At 45.7% G+C, this 14,397-nt stretch overlaps 1 protein-coding gene and 1 long non-coding RNA gene across 11 annotated transcripts in view; one reads left to right on the forward strand and one right to left on the reverse strand.

The window, feature by feature from the left end:
* LOC112133434 (uncharacterized) overlaps positions 1-1,837 on the reverse strand; it is a 37,697-nt gene extending 35,860 nt beyond the window's left edge. For all 7 annotated transcript variants that reach the window (XR_010140139.1, XR_010140145.1, XR_010140142.1 and 4 more), the window contains exon 1: positions 1,024-1,837. This is a non-coding gene — a long non-coding RNA (uncharacterized LOC112133434). The remainder of the gene's footprint in view (positions 1-1,023) is intronic.
* Positions 1,838-2,119: 282 nt separating this feature from the next.
* Positions 2,120-14,397, forward strand: part of CNOT6 (CCR4-NOT transcription complex subunit 6) — an 81,760-nt gene continuing 69,482 nt past the window's right edge. For 2 of the 4 annotated variants that reach the window (XM_024247107.3, XM_024247109.3), the window contains exon 1: positions 2,120-2,249. The gene's annotated coding sequence lies outside the window, so the exon portion shown is untranslated. Of the gene's footprint in view, positions 2,250-2,454; positions 2,870-3,137; positions 3,242-14,397 lie in introns of those variants that run through there. The other 2 variants (XM_054556673.2, XM_054556672.2) reach the window with 2 other exon arrangements.

Here is a 14,397-nt window from a genome sequence, read left to right on the forward strand (position 1 = left end):
GCCCTGTCTTTGCCCAGTGTCCTATGGTGCTAGAGGCCTGGGCTATCACTACTGATGTCATGGCAGTGCCAAGCAATGACCATCCCAAGGCCGTGCTGGGGAGAGGGGGATCATCTTGACCTCTAAACAGCTTTTGTCCCTCATCCTTTCCTTGCCCTTCCAGCCAGGTCTCCTCCTCCCCAGGCAACAGCAACCCGTTTCCCACATCCCCAGCTCTCAACAGCCTTCACTGAAGCAGAAGCCTTGGTTTGTTGCTACTGTTAGTTCCTGGAACCTGTCTCACTCTCATTTCTTCAGGGTTGATTTTCCAGGAAGCAGTTAGCAGCTTATCCTGATTTGCCACATAGGTGGGGAGGCAGCTTTCCTTTTCCTTCACGCCATACTCTTCAGCATATACCTCGAATTTTTTTTTTTTTTTTGAGACAGGGTTTTGCTCTTGTTGCCCAGGCCTGAGTGCAATGGTGCGATCTCGGCTCACCACAACCTCCGCCTCCCAGGTTCAAGCGATTCTCCTGCCTGCCTCAGCCTTCCGAGTAGCTGGGATTACAGGTGCAAGCCACCAGACCCGACTAATTTTTTGTACTTTTAGTAGGGACGAGGTTTCGCCATGTTGGTCAGGCTGTTTTCCAACTCCCGACCTCAGGTGATCTACCCCCCTCGGCCTCCCAAAGCGCTGGGATTACAGGCGTGAGCCACTGCGCCCGACCAATATACCTCCAATATTAAGTCTGTTGGGTTTTATTCTTGCCCCTAGACTATGAGCTTACTCAGGGCTGGGTGGGGTCTGATTCATCTCTGTGCCCTGACCATCAGTCAACTAATATTTCCTGATGTAAGCATCATGAATCAGCCCAGTCATTTCTCTGCTCACCTTCAATCACCAGAGTTTGCCCTGAACACCTTTTGATCTTGGAGCACAGCAGCTGCTGTCCGTTGCCCAGGCTAGGACCCCAGCACCAAAACTGTCCATTAATGTAATGGAATGAATTACCATCAATGGACTGAAGCGGTATGTTAACTTACTCTTTTTCTGTATAATTGAGGAAGGAATAATATTCGACTGTTCACGATTGAATGTCTTCTCTTTAGGCAGATCAAGATATTGGCTCCGGTCAAATACCTGTCTTTCGACGTGATTGACAGGCGAAGGCTTAAGGAAAAGGAAGAGGAGAAAAAAAGGGGAGGAGGCTCAAGGAAAAGAGGAGATAAAAGTGGACAACCCGGCCGGGCGCGGTGGCTCACGCCTGTAATCCCAGCACTTTGGGAGGACGAGGCGGACGGATCACGAGATCAGGAGATCGAGACCATCCTGGCTAACACGGTGAAACCCCGTCTCTACTAAAAATACAAAAAATTAGTCGGGCGTGGTGGCGGGCGCCTGTAGTCCCGGCTACTCGGGAGGCTGAGGCAGGAGAATGGCGTGAACCCGGGAGGCGGAGCTTGCAGTGAGCCGAGATCGCACCACTGCACTCCAGCCTGGGTGACAGAGCGAGACTCCGTCTCAGAAAAAAAAAAAGTGGGCAACCCGAGGAGGAAAAAGAAGTAGATGAAAAATGGAGGAGCGCTAAGGAGAGGAGAAAACAGAAGTGCCAAGGCAGGAAAGGAGCGAGGAGAGCGGGAATACAAGGAGACGAAGGACGGATGGAAAGAGGAAGGCGTGGAGGGCGGCAGGCAGGGAGGCAGGGCCCGCAGCGCGCCGGACCGGGCCACCGCTCCCCAGCGCGGGGGTAAGGGGGCGGGGCCTGGGCCGCTGCGTGCCGGGAGCGAACCCCGCACCGAAGGCCGGATGGTTGTGCCCGGCGACGGCGGCCAATGAGCGGCCAGGATGTTGGCGTGCCGGCGGCGGTCCGGGCGCTCGCTGGCTGAGGGACGGCGGCCGCCGCCATGATGCTTGTTTGCTTTCAATGAAAACGAGGGGGGCGCGGAGGAGGAGGCGTCGGCGTCGGTGGCGGCGGCGACGGCGGCGCGGAGGCGAAGGCAGCGGCGGGCGCAGCGAGGCGGGCGAGGCCGGGGGCCGAGAGGGCGGGAGGGCGTAGTGGCGGCCCGTCGGGGCGGCTGAGGCGGGCAGCTGAAGCAGTGGCTCTCGGAGGGGGAACAAAGAGCAGCGACTAAGGCGGCAGAGGAGCGGCGGCGGTGGCGGCGCTGCAGCAGCGGGCGGGACTGGTATGGTGGTTCCACAGGTCAGACCCCGCTGCACTCACAGGGAGGAGGAGGCGGCAGCGGCGGAGGAAGGCGGCGCACCCCGAGAGGTGAGCGAAGCCGGCCGAGGCCCGGTCGGGGCGCCGCTCCTCTCTCCGGCCGCGCACGGACCGCCCCCGTCGGCCGGGCTCGGTCGCGGGCAACTTTAGTTTGGTGGGGAGCGGTCCCGCTGCTCCGCAAGCTGGCGGCTGTTGGGGGGTCCCCTCGACGCGCTGCGATCCCGCCCCGCCCCGGGCCGCGCCCCCATGCCGAGTCCCTGGGAGGGGGGCGTTGATTGACGGCGGCGGCGGCGGCGCGCAGAGGGGAGAGGGCCGGCCCTGGGCCCCTGGATCCCGGCCGGTCCCGGCTGCCGTCGTCGGAGGAGGGGAGTCCGTGTCCCGGGACTCGTGGCCAAGATGGGTGGCAACTTTTGAGAAGCGACTCTCTGGGTGGCGCGCTGTGTGGAGTGTGGAACTTCGCGCTCCGTGGCCACGATTACTGTCAAGCGGGAAGCCAACTGCTTACCCCCTCCCCTAAAATGTTTTTAAAATTCAGTTTAACGCAGATTTTGAGGGAGAGGACGGGGTGGATTACAGGTTAAAGAAGCACTTGGCATGCAGTCAGGATACTTATTTTGTAGTGTTGCGAAGGATTCGGAGATTGTACTGGTTTCTAGAAGCAGTTTTCTCTGGTAACCCAAATTGCATCCCTCCTTTTTGTTTTTCAACACTAATCGCTATTTTCTTTGGAAACTTCCTTTGACTCTTTACCTCCTTCACCTTCCCCGAAGAGCCTGCTAACCAACACCTGTAGCCTTCTGTTTTTAACTGTTATTGCCATTGACAACATCGTGAATGGTCCTCTCGCTTGACCTCTTTGGATTTGTTGTTACTGTGTTAAGCTGATGTGTTTTAGATAATCTGTTTGAATTTGAGTTCCCATACTTACCTGTTTTCCAGGTGGATTGTCTCATTATTAGTGCTGAATCTTCTTGTCTACTTGTATCTGGGAATTTAACTTTGAAGAGGAAGAGAGTGAATATGAATAACTGAAAAATAAAATGGTGTGTAGTAGCACTTTGTATTTTTTACGATATACTAGAATTTACCACTCCGGCACAGATTAGTAGGCTGTAGGAGTGGACGTGGGCCATTGATCAAAAGGGTTTAAAGGCTTTTTTGGGGAATTGCTGTTAAGACATTTATCACAGTCTTTATTTAATTTATTTATTGTTTTTGAGACAGGATCTCACTCTGTCACCCAGGCTGGAGTGCAGTGGCACGGTTCTCAGCTCACTGCAGCCTTCGCCTCCTGGGTTCAAGCGATCCTTTTGCCTCACCCTCCTGACTAGCTGGGACTACCGGCAGACACCACCACGGCTAATTTTTTAATTTTTTGTAGAGTCTTGCTCTGTTGCCCAGGCTGGTCTCCAACTCCAGGGCTAAAGCGATCTTCCTTCCTTGGCCTCCCAAAGTGCTGCAGTTACAGGCATGAGCCAACATGCCTGGCCATCACAGTCGTTAGAATGTGATGACTTTTAGAGTAAAATTTAGAATAAAAATTGCTTAATATCTTTAGATCTGTGATCTACTTCAGGTGTTTTGCTTTAAACAAAATATGTGAACAGCTGCTAATGAGAAAACAGACCTTTGTAGGTGGAGGTGACTTGCCCATGATACTGTAATTAGGAGGGAAAGGACCGGGTTTGTGTGCATGTGAGAGCACATGAGTGTGTGACCTAATTGCTAGAGGTTTGTTCTTTTGGGAGGATAGAGGGTATTTTAATGGTTAGAAGTTATTTCAGGTCACTTCTCAGTAGGTGAACGAGATGCTTAATGAAATGATCAAAAAAGATTATGTAATTGCCAGGCATGGTGGCTCACCGTGTAATTCCAGCACTTTGGGAGGCTGAGGAAGGAGGATGGCTTGAGCCCAGGTGTTTGAGACCAGCAAAACCCTGTCTCAGAAAACTATAAAATATATGAAGTCTGTGATAACTGTCACAACGTAGTGAGACCTTGTCTTGATCAGCTATTAAAAACGGTGACAAAAGACATTTTCTTGTGAGACTGAAGATTTTCTCTGAAAGTCAATCATTAGGTAATTTCCATAGTGTCTTGATAGTGGTGATGCAGCCCAAGCGGCTCCTTTTGAATGCCTGTTGAATTTGTAGGTATTTTCAGGTTTCTTAAATGTTGTTGGCAAAGTAAAACTACAATTATTGGGAAATTTCAAACTTTTCTTTTGAGCAGACGTAAGGTTGGCTTATAGAACTTGGTCCTAACTACAAATGTGTAAAGGCATTGTAGGAATTTGCCCACTGTACCTGTAGTTTAAAAGTATGCATTTTATGCCAGGCGCGGTGACTCAACGCCTGTAATCCCAGCACTTTCGGAGGCCGAGATGGGTGGATCACCTGAGGTCAGGAGTTCGAAACCAGCCTGGCCAATATGGTGAAACCCTGTCTCTACTAAAAATACAAAATTAGCCAGGTGTGGTGGCGCATGCCTGTAATCCCAGCTATTCAGTAGGCTGAGGTGGGATAATTGCTTGAACCTGGGAGGCAGAGATTGCAGTGAGCCAGGATCGCGCTACTGCACTTCACCCTGGGCGACGAGTGAAACTCCGTCTCAAACAACAACAAAAAAAGTATGCATTTTGGTGAATGCTTAGACATTCCAGTACCTATATTTGCCTTCGTATATTCTTTAAATGATAAACCTTTTTCATAGTGCAACAGAAAAGGATAATATATGTAAGACATATTGGAATAAATGGTTAAGGCAGCTCACAGCTGTATTCTTTGGGCCGTTAGGGGTGAGAGATCAGTATGTTCAGCACCTTTAGAACCCATTCCCATATGCAAGGTCCACTGGCTTGGGAAGCTGTGCTTGAAAGCATTTATTACTTTGGAAAAGTCCTAATAGGCTCAGCTAAAAATATATGTTTTACTGGAAAAACCAAAGAGTTGGATATGTAGATATCTTTATACTCATTACTCATACAGTCATTTTATAACAAAGTGTGATTAATAAAACGCTGTGTATGTGAAATTAAGAATTGCTGAGACTGGGCGTGGTGGCTCATGCCTTTAATCCCAGCACTTTGGGAGGCTGAGGTGGGCGGATCACCTGAGGTTAGGAGTTTGAGACCAGCCTGACTAACATGGAGAAACCCTGTCTCTACTAAAAATACAAAATTAGCCAGGCGCAGTGGCACATGCCTGTAATCCCAGCTACTCGGGAGACTGAGGCAGGAGAATCGCTTGAACCTGGGAGGCAGAGCCTTCAGTGAGCCAAGAGCACGCCATTGCACTCCAGCCTGGGCAAAAAGAGTGAAACTCTGTCTCAAAAAAAATGCTGAATAAACTGTAAACATATACTGTATGCATAGCTGGGGTGCATTAGAATATAATGGAATGTACTGTATTTTGGTACTTGAATAAGTAATTAGCGAGGTGGGGGGTTATTTGATCCAAGATGAGGACTCATTTAGGCTGTCTCCACTTTACCCTTCTCTGGCCTTCACCTCTCCTTCATCCATTTATATTTTCTTGGTAACTCAAGTTACACGTTAAGGTATGTACTGGCCATAGTGTTTTAACACTGAGAATTCAAAGACAAATAATACTCTGATTTTGCCTTCTCGTAGTGTATAGGCTTCATAGGTGCACAGAGTGCTGTGGAAGAACACAATAGAGAATGATTAAACTTGTGGAGGGTGTGGGGGCAGTTTACAGAAAATAACACTTAATAGGAATTTGCCAAACGGGGGAGAGGGAGTCATGTCAAACAGAAGGAAGTGTGGGTGCACTGAGGTGTCAAGTGTTAGGGTAAGGCTAGTGATAAGGTGTTACTGGAACAGTGGGAATGACTCGAGATGAGCCTGCAAAGGTGTGTCTGGTCTAGATTTTGAAGGACCATGCTTGCTAAGCTAAAAGTGAAGTTTATACCTTTATCTTACAGCAGAAGAGAGAACCAAAATATTTTTAGCAGAGGAGCAAGGTGATTTAGAGATCACTTTGGCATCCCTGTGGAGAATAGAGTGGAGGCCCTACAAGCATATATTTGAGATAGTATGGAGTTAGTGACTTTGAATCTGTTTTTTTCTTTTTTTCTGAGATGAAGGCTCGCTTGGAGTGCAGTGGCGCGATCTCGGCCCACTGCAACCTCCGCCTCCTGGGTTCAAGCCATTCTCCTGCTTCAGCCTCCCAAGTAGCTGGGATTACGGGCTCCTGCCACCACGCTGACTAATTTTTTTGTATTTTTAGTAGAGGCACGGTTTCACCATGTTGTCCAGGCTGGCTTCAAACTCCTGATGACCTCAAGTGATCTGCCCGCCTTGGCCTCCCAAAGTGCTGGGATTACAGGCGTGAGCCACCATGCCTGGCCTGGATCTATTTTTAACTTGGATATGGTGTCTCCTGAGTCTGTGGTCCCTTAAGGGACTTTAGGGCTATGCCCAGTTGCTCTATAATACAGGGTCATTTAAAATCAAAATATCAGTATGTTTTGGAAGAAGTTAAAAGCAGTCAAAACAATGAAAGTCATAAAATGTTACTCATGAAAGTTCAGGTGTTGAGAATACTTGCCTTCTGAGTTAGGCTTAGGCAGGCTATAGACCTTAAGCTGGAAAATTCAACCCTATGTCCACTTGAAATCAAAGCCACCAAGCTTAAAAAGTTACCAGTATCCTGATGGTTCGCTAGGATATGGGTTGTAAACATTTTGTGAAATTTTGGGGGGAAGGCGGTTTTCTCTCTAGTAAATTATTGGAATTGGAATAGTGAGACTAGCTTAAGGTCTAAGAAGTTCTCATACAACTGTTAATTTTTACAGTCAGTTCTGCTGTAAAGCAACATACAGGTTCCTAAAAATCAGTGCTTTGCAGAATTGTGCAGTAGAAATGACTTACAAATGGGGTTGGGGTACAACACTCTAAAGCTTTATCAATGACACATTTAAAAAAGGAACCTGGTAAAAATGATAGAACAGTTTTACACGTTGACTGGTTAAGAAATATATAGATACTGTAATAAATGTGGCATTTTCTTTGAAAAAGCCCTGGTTTGCTTGTGGAAAGGGATGTCAGAAAGGTTGCTGCTGGTGAGTTACTGTGAAGTGGTGGAAGAATTACCTATAATCAGATGGAAGGTTGTAACACCAGAAGCGAATAGGTGTGGCTCTTAACCCATAGTGAACTGACTTAGCTGGTAGGTGTTTGAAGTGTGTTTCATGTATTTCTACACAGTTCAGTTTGACTGGGTGCAAGCTTTCTCCCTTCATCTAGTGTTTATGTGACAAAATAGCACATAAATAAACAGGAAATATGGATTGTGCTCAAATTGTTCTCTAATTTGTGTATCAATCACACTGGAACAAATTCACCTTTTCTTTTTTTTTCCTTTTTCTTTTTCTTTTCCTTTTCCTTTTCTTTCTTGACAGGGTCTCACTCTGTGTCACCCAGGCTGGAGTGATGATGACTTGCTGCAGCCTTGACCTCCCAGGTTCACGTGAGCTTCCTGAGTACCTGGTATCACAGGTGTGTGCCGCCACACCTGGCTGATTTTTCTTATTTTTGGTAGAGATGAGGTCTCTCTACATTGCCCAGTTTGGTCTCACACTCCTGGGCTCAAGCAGTCCTCCTGCCTCAGCCTCCCAAAGTGCTAGGATTATAGGTGTGAGCCACTGCACCTGGCCAAATTCACGTTTTCTTTTTCTTTTCTTTTCTTCTTTTTTTGGTTTTTTTTTTTGTTTTTGTTTTTTGTTTTTTTTGAGACGGAGTCTGGCTCTGTCGCCCAGGCTGGAGTGCAGTGGCGCCATCTAGGCTCACTGCAAGCTTCGCCTCCCGGGTTCACACCATTCTCCTGCCTCAGCCTCCTGAGTAGCTGGGACTGCAGGCACCTGCCATCACGCCCGGCTAATTCAAATTCACGTTTTCAAAACAAGTTTTATAGTTGATTATACTTGTTTAATACTATTTTTAAATAGTACTATAACTTAGTTTCAAAAATACTTGTTGAACAATCTATGTGTCAGGTACCATGCTACCTTTGTGGGGCTTACAGTCTTTTGTCCCAAGTAGGTTTATAGTGTTGTGGAGAAAGACAAATGAACCAATAGAGTACTCATCGGGTTATATAGTAATTAAGAAAGCACAAAGCATTTTGGGCATGCTAAGGAAGGAGAAAGTCATTCTGCTTGGAAAACACAGGGAGTCATCTCAGAGTTCTTTAAGCTGGGTTTTAAAGGATGAATAGGGATTTGTTAGGTTGAGTAGGACAGGGAGAAGGAACAGCATATTGGGAACAACATGGGCTGTGGAGCATAAGACACAGGGATGAGAGGGACAGGAAGAGTGATCAGAAACAGCTTGTGAATAGTTGTAGGGTTTTTCATAAAGTGTTGAGATTTCCTGTATATGATAGAAATCCAGTGAGAGTTTAGGTGGATATGGGTGAGCAAATGGTTCATGTAACATACTTTTTCAGGAGGCACATAATGAAAATGTAGAAGCTGGATTAAAGGAGTTAGAGTTCATTTACTTCCTGTGAGAGCTCAAGTACATCAGCATAGGGGATAGAAAAGCACAGGATACCAGAATTAGGGACAGACTAGCCATGAGGTATAAAAATAGGAAAGAGTTGAGTATGATTCAGAAATTGTTTAGCTTAGAGGACTGTTGGTATGATTTAACTTGGGAAATAGAAGAACAGATTTGGACAAGGAAAGTAGAATAGTTTGATTTTTGATCCTGTTAAGTTTGACATACCTCCTGGATACTTAGGTGGATATGTCTAACAGATATCTGGACCAGAGAGCGGTTGGGGGTTTGATAGATTTGGTCATTGTATAGTTGGCATTGGAAGTTAGGGGATTACTCAGAAGAGTGTGTGAACAAATGTTTTTCACCCTTTTGACAGAGATAAGATTTCCATTTGAGAATCAGTTAAGAATTATGGACTCTGCTGAAGGTAATGAAAGTATGCATATATGCAAGTGTGAAACTTATGGACCGCAAGAGAAGAGCACTAAGGGAACCCTAAGGAACAGCTAATATTTTGTTTTGGACAGGATTGAAATGGTTAGAGACAAGGGCAGAATAGGAGAGAGTAACACTACAGGTGTCAAGAGAGGTCATAGTGCCAAGAAAGAAGGAGTTTTCAGTAGTGGTCATTGTGCTCAGGTGTAGGGTAGGATGAGATCTGGAAATGGGTTGATAGGATTTGGCAGGTGGGGGAATGAACACAGGGAAAATTTTTATGGGACCAGGGCATATATAAGTCAGATAGTAGACTGGGCGGAGGAGCATATGGGAGGTTAAGATGAAGAAGGTTATAGTCTACTATTTGGAAAAATTTAAACTAGAAGAGAAAGAAAGAAGGGTAATAGTTTAAAGAGGAGACAGGGTCAAGAGAAGGTAGGCACCTGTGTTAGTCAGCAGCTTTGTTTCCTTAAGTCCAAAACTTAGGAAATAAATTTATAATGTATATTGCGTGTATGTTTCCAAATGTTCCCCTGATCTATTGGTTGAAATTATTGCATTTTTATTTGGTCACACAAAATTGTTTTGCCTATGGAATTGTATGTGATTTCAAAAACAATAAAAAAAACTCTTTCTCATTAGCAGTAGAGATTATCTGATGTAAAATCATAATATTACGATTTTCAGCCTTCAGTTACTAGAAGAAGAAGATTTGTCCTCATTAGTGGTCGAGATTATCTGATGTAAACTCATAATATTACAATTTTCAGCCTTCGGTTACTAGAAGAATAAGATTTGCTTTCATATGCCAAGTACTAGTTAATTTTTAAGAATGCAAAAGGGTCCCGAGATGGTAGTGTTTTGAGATCTGCTGTCTTAGTGTATTGTGGAGGGTATGGGACTATAAAGTATAGATGAGGAGGTTAATTTGGGAAAGATGATGCATCTGAGACATAAACGAGGGGCTCATGATCCCAGCAACATATTATTTGGATAATGAACAGAAGATCTTGGTCTTGCAAGTGATAGAATTCTTGAGAATGAGGCTGTGGTAGAATAGAAAGACTAGCTTTGGAGTTAGATTGTCCCTGGTTCAAATCCCAGCTCTACAACTCAGTTACTAAGAGTGTGCAATCTTGGGCAAATTACATAAACTGTGGGTCTCAGTTTCCTCTTCTATAAGATGAAGGTAGAATCTACCTCATGGGTTGCTGTGAGAATTAAATCGAGGTCATACAGGTAAATTATTGCATAGTAGTTGAAAGCACAAACTTGAATCAGACTTGGGTTAAAATAACAGTTGTGTCATTTAGTATCCCTGTGACCTCAGGAACGTTACTTATTCTCGGGACCTTCTTTCTTTATGTAAGGATTATAATAGTGTCTGCTTACAAGAGTTCTGAGGGTTAAATGAGATAATGCATGTAAAGTGCTGGATAGACCTGGCAGGTAATGAGTGCTCACAGAATAATTGGCTACTATATGCCTAGTGCAGTGCTTGGCAGATAGGTGCCCAACACACTTTTGCCATTACACCTGTCTGTTTGATGTTTGCTCTTATTTTGCCATAGCGTGTCACTAAGATAGATTTTATATAGTTTTTAACCTTTAAGTTTGTCCCCTTGCTTCTTACCTCAGGCTATCCCAGAACCAGTATTCTTAGTTCCCTTGGATATTAAAGTCTTTTCTGTTTTCTCTAGATTTTGCCTTTTAGGTAATAGTTTTTCTTATTCCTAGTAAGATAGGCACTGCTTTTAAGGCTTCTTTTGCACTCTTACAAAATGTTTGCTTTTATACTATCATGGCTTCTCCCTTTAAATTCATATAAGCATTACCTGAATATTTGCCAAGCTCTGAAGTTATAAAAATATTTAAGATATGTAAATGGAAGAAGCCTGTGTTACAGAATGTGAGATTAAAAAAAATACTAAGGCAGGATTAATGAATACAACAGTAGACATGTTTTCAAGGTTTAGCATAGCTCAGAGCTGGAAACAGTAAACTTCTGTGTTTGGGAGGGATATGGAAGAAGGTTGTAATGGACCTTTTAAAGTTGAGTGTCTGAGTTGGCATTTGAAGGATGACTAGGGGCCTTTTGGTATCTGGGGCATTTCAGGCAGAAGACATAGCATTGCTAAGGCATGAAGGTTTGTGAGGGGTAAGTGGGGATTAGGGGGATCCAAGATGATACTAAGGAGGTATACAGAGATCAAGTCGAACTCAACTTACTTGTTTTGTAAATGAGCCTGGGTTTCCTGTTTCCAAGGGTATTGAGATGAACAAGATATAGTTTAGGGGCCCGGTGTGGTGGCTCATGCCTGTAATCCCAACACATTGGGAGGCCCAGGCGGGCAGATCATCTAAGGTCAGGAGTTCGAGACCAGCCTGGCCAACATGGTGAAACCCCGTCTCTACTAAAAATACAAAAAAATTAGCCAGGTATGGTGGTGGGTGCCTGTGGTCCCAGCTACTCTGGAGGCTGAGTTAGGAGAATCACTTGAACTCAGGAGGCAGAGGTTGCGGTGAACCGTGGTCACGCCATTGCACTCCAGCCTGGGCGACAGGAGCGAGACTCCGTTTTAAGAACAAAACAAAAGATACAGTTTTAGGAACATGATGTACTTGTATTTCTAGGACTGTCACTTTGGACAGTATATTTGGTACATTCTTGCACTGCTGTAAAGAAATGCCTGAGATTAGGTAATTGATGAAGAAAAGGGGTTTAATTGGCCCATGGTTCCACAGGCTGTGCAGGAAATGTGGCTGGGGAGGCCTCAGGAAACTTACAACCATGGAGGGAGGTGAAGGGGAAGCAGGGAGTCTTCACATGGCCAGAGCTGGAGGAAGTTGGGGTGGAGATGCTACACACTTTTAAACAACCAGATCTTGCGATAACTCACTTTCTGAGACAGCACCAAAGGGGAAAAGCCACCCCTGTAATCCAGTCACCTCCCACTAGGCCCCACCTCCAACACTGAGGAGACAATTTGACATGACATTTGGGTGGGAACACAGACCCAGACCATATTAGACCGTATCTAGGATGGATTAGAGATGGGGAGAGTGGTGGAAGAAAGACTATGGGTGTGAGACTGTTGGAATAGCTCAGGTAAGAGCTGAGGGAATTAAGGCAGAGTGGATGAGAGATTTAGGAAGTAAAATGGGCTAGAGTTGGAGACTGGATATGAAGACTGTGACTAGGTAAGGAAGGGTCAAGGATATACTCATATTTTTGGCTTGGAAATCGGGGTAGTAAGCATAGGAGAAAGGGCAGGGTTGAAGACCAAGATGATAATTTGTTTTTTTAGTATGAGACGGAGTCTCACTCTCTCACCCAGGCTGGAGTGCAGTGACACAATCTTGGCTCACTGCAACTTCTGCTACCTGGGCTCAAGCGATTCACCTGCCTCAGCCTCCTGAGTGGCTGGGACTACAGGTGCATGCCACCACGTCCAGGTAATTTTTGTATTTTTAGTAGAGACGGGGTTTCACCATGTTGGCCAGGACAGTCTCGATCTTCTGACCTTGTGATCCACCTGCCTCAGCCTCCCAAAGTGCTGGGATTACAGGTGTGAGCCACCACGCCCAGCCTAGTAAAGTTTTTTATTTTATGTTTTTATTTTTTCAAGGCAAGGTCTCATGGTCACCCAGGCTAGAGTGCACAGGTGCCATCATGGCTCACTGCAACCTCAATCTCTAGAGCTCAAGCAATCCTTCCACCTCATTCTCCCAGGTAGCTGGGACTGCAGGTGTGTGCCAACATGCCCAGCGAATGTATCTTATTTTAATTAATTAATTTATTATTATTATTATTATTATTTGAGATGGAGTCTCACTCTGTCACCCAGGCTGGAGTGCAGTGGCGCGATCCTGGCTCACTGCAACCCTTGCCTCCCGGGTTCAAGCGATTCTCCTGCCTCAGCCGCCCGAGTAGCTGAGACTATAGGCACGTACCACCATGCTCAGCTAATTTTTATACTTTTAGTAGAGACGGGTTTCACCATATTGATCAGGCTGGTCTCAAACTCCTGACCTCGTGATCCACCTGCGTTGGCCTCCCAAAGTACTGTGATTACAGGCGTGAGCCACTGCGCCCGGCCTATTTTATTTTATTTTTATTTTTTGATTTTGAGACAAGGTCTGGTTCTGTCACCCAGACTGGAATGCAGTGGTGCGATCTTGGCTTACTGCAACCTCCACCTCCTGGGCTGAAGCCATCCTCCCGCCTCAGGCTCCCAAGTAGCTGGAACTACAGGGGCATGCCACCACACCTGGTTAATTTTGGTATTTTTTTTCTACGGACCAGGTTTTGCCATGTTACTGGTCTTGAACTCCTGGGCTCAAATGATCCGCTGGCCTTGCTTCCCAAAATGCTGGGATTACAGTTGTGAGCCACTACACCCGGCCCTGATAGATGGAGTTTCGCTCTCGTTGCCCAGGCTGGAGAGCAAAGGCGGATTCTCGTCTCATTGCAACCTCTGCCTCCGGGTTCAAGTAGTTGAGATTACAGGCATGTGCCACCACACCTGGCTGATTTTTTTTTTTTTGTATTTAGTAGAGATGGGGTTTCTTCATGTTGGTGTAACTCCTCACCTCAGGTGATCCACTCGCCTCGGCCTCCCAAGGTGCTGGGATTACAGGCGTGAGCCACCACACCCAGCCTAATTTTTTATTTTTACGTAGAGACGGGATCTCCCTAAGCTGCCTAGTCTTGAACTCCTGGGCTGAAGTGATCCTCCTACTGTGGCCTAGTAAGACCTTTTTGATACCTTGTTTTGTTTTTTTTTTTCCACTAGCTACTCTGTTAAATTCCTCCTATGCAATTCATATGGTTTGCTTTGGGAGATTATCACGGGGTTCTGATACCAAGATACCTGCCATAGTATCATCAGTAATTTATAGTAGTAGCCTCAAAATGTGCAGTTATGATTTAAGTTTTGCCTGTTAGACAAGAGTAGCTATCTTTTGCAGAAGCTTTTTGTTGTTGCTGTTTTTTGTTTGATTTCCCACAAGGAAAGACTAATGATAGACATTTGCCACTAAGGACAGCTCCTAAATGAGGTTTATCATCTGTAAACTTTTTTATTTTATTTTATTTTTTTTTAAGAGATGGCGTTTTTCTGTGTTGCCCAGGCTGGAGTGTAGTGGCTATTCACAGGTGCAATCATAGCACGCTATAGCCTCAAACTCCTGGGCTCAGCCTATCCTCCTACCTCAGCCTTCCGAGTAGCCAGG

Source organism: Pongo abelii, chromosome 4 (genome assembly GCF_028885655.2).
Source record: "Pongo abelii isolate AG06213 chromosome 4, NHGRI_mPonAbe1-v2.0_pri, whole genome shotgun sequence".
NCBI lineage: Eukaryota > Metazoa > Chordata > Mammalia > Primates > Hominidae > Pongo > Pongo abelii.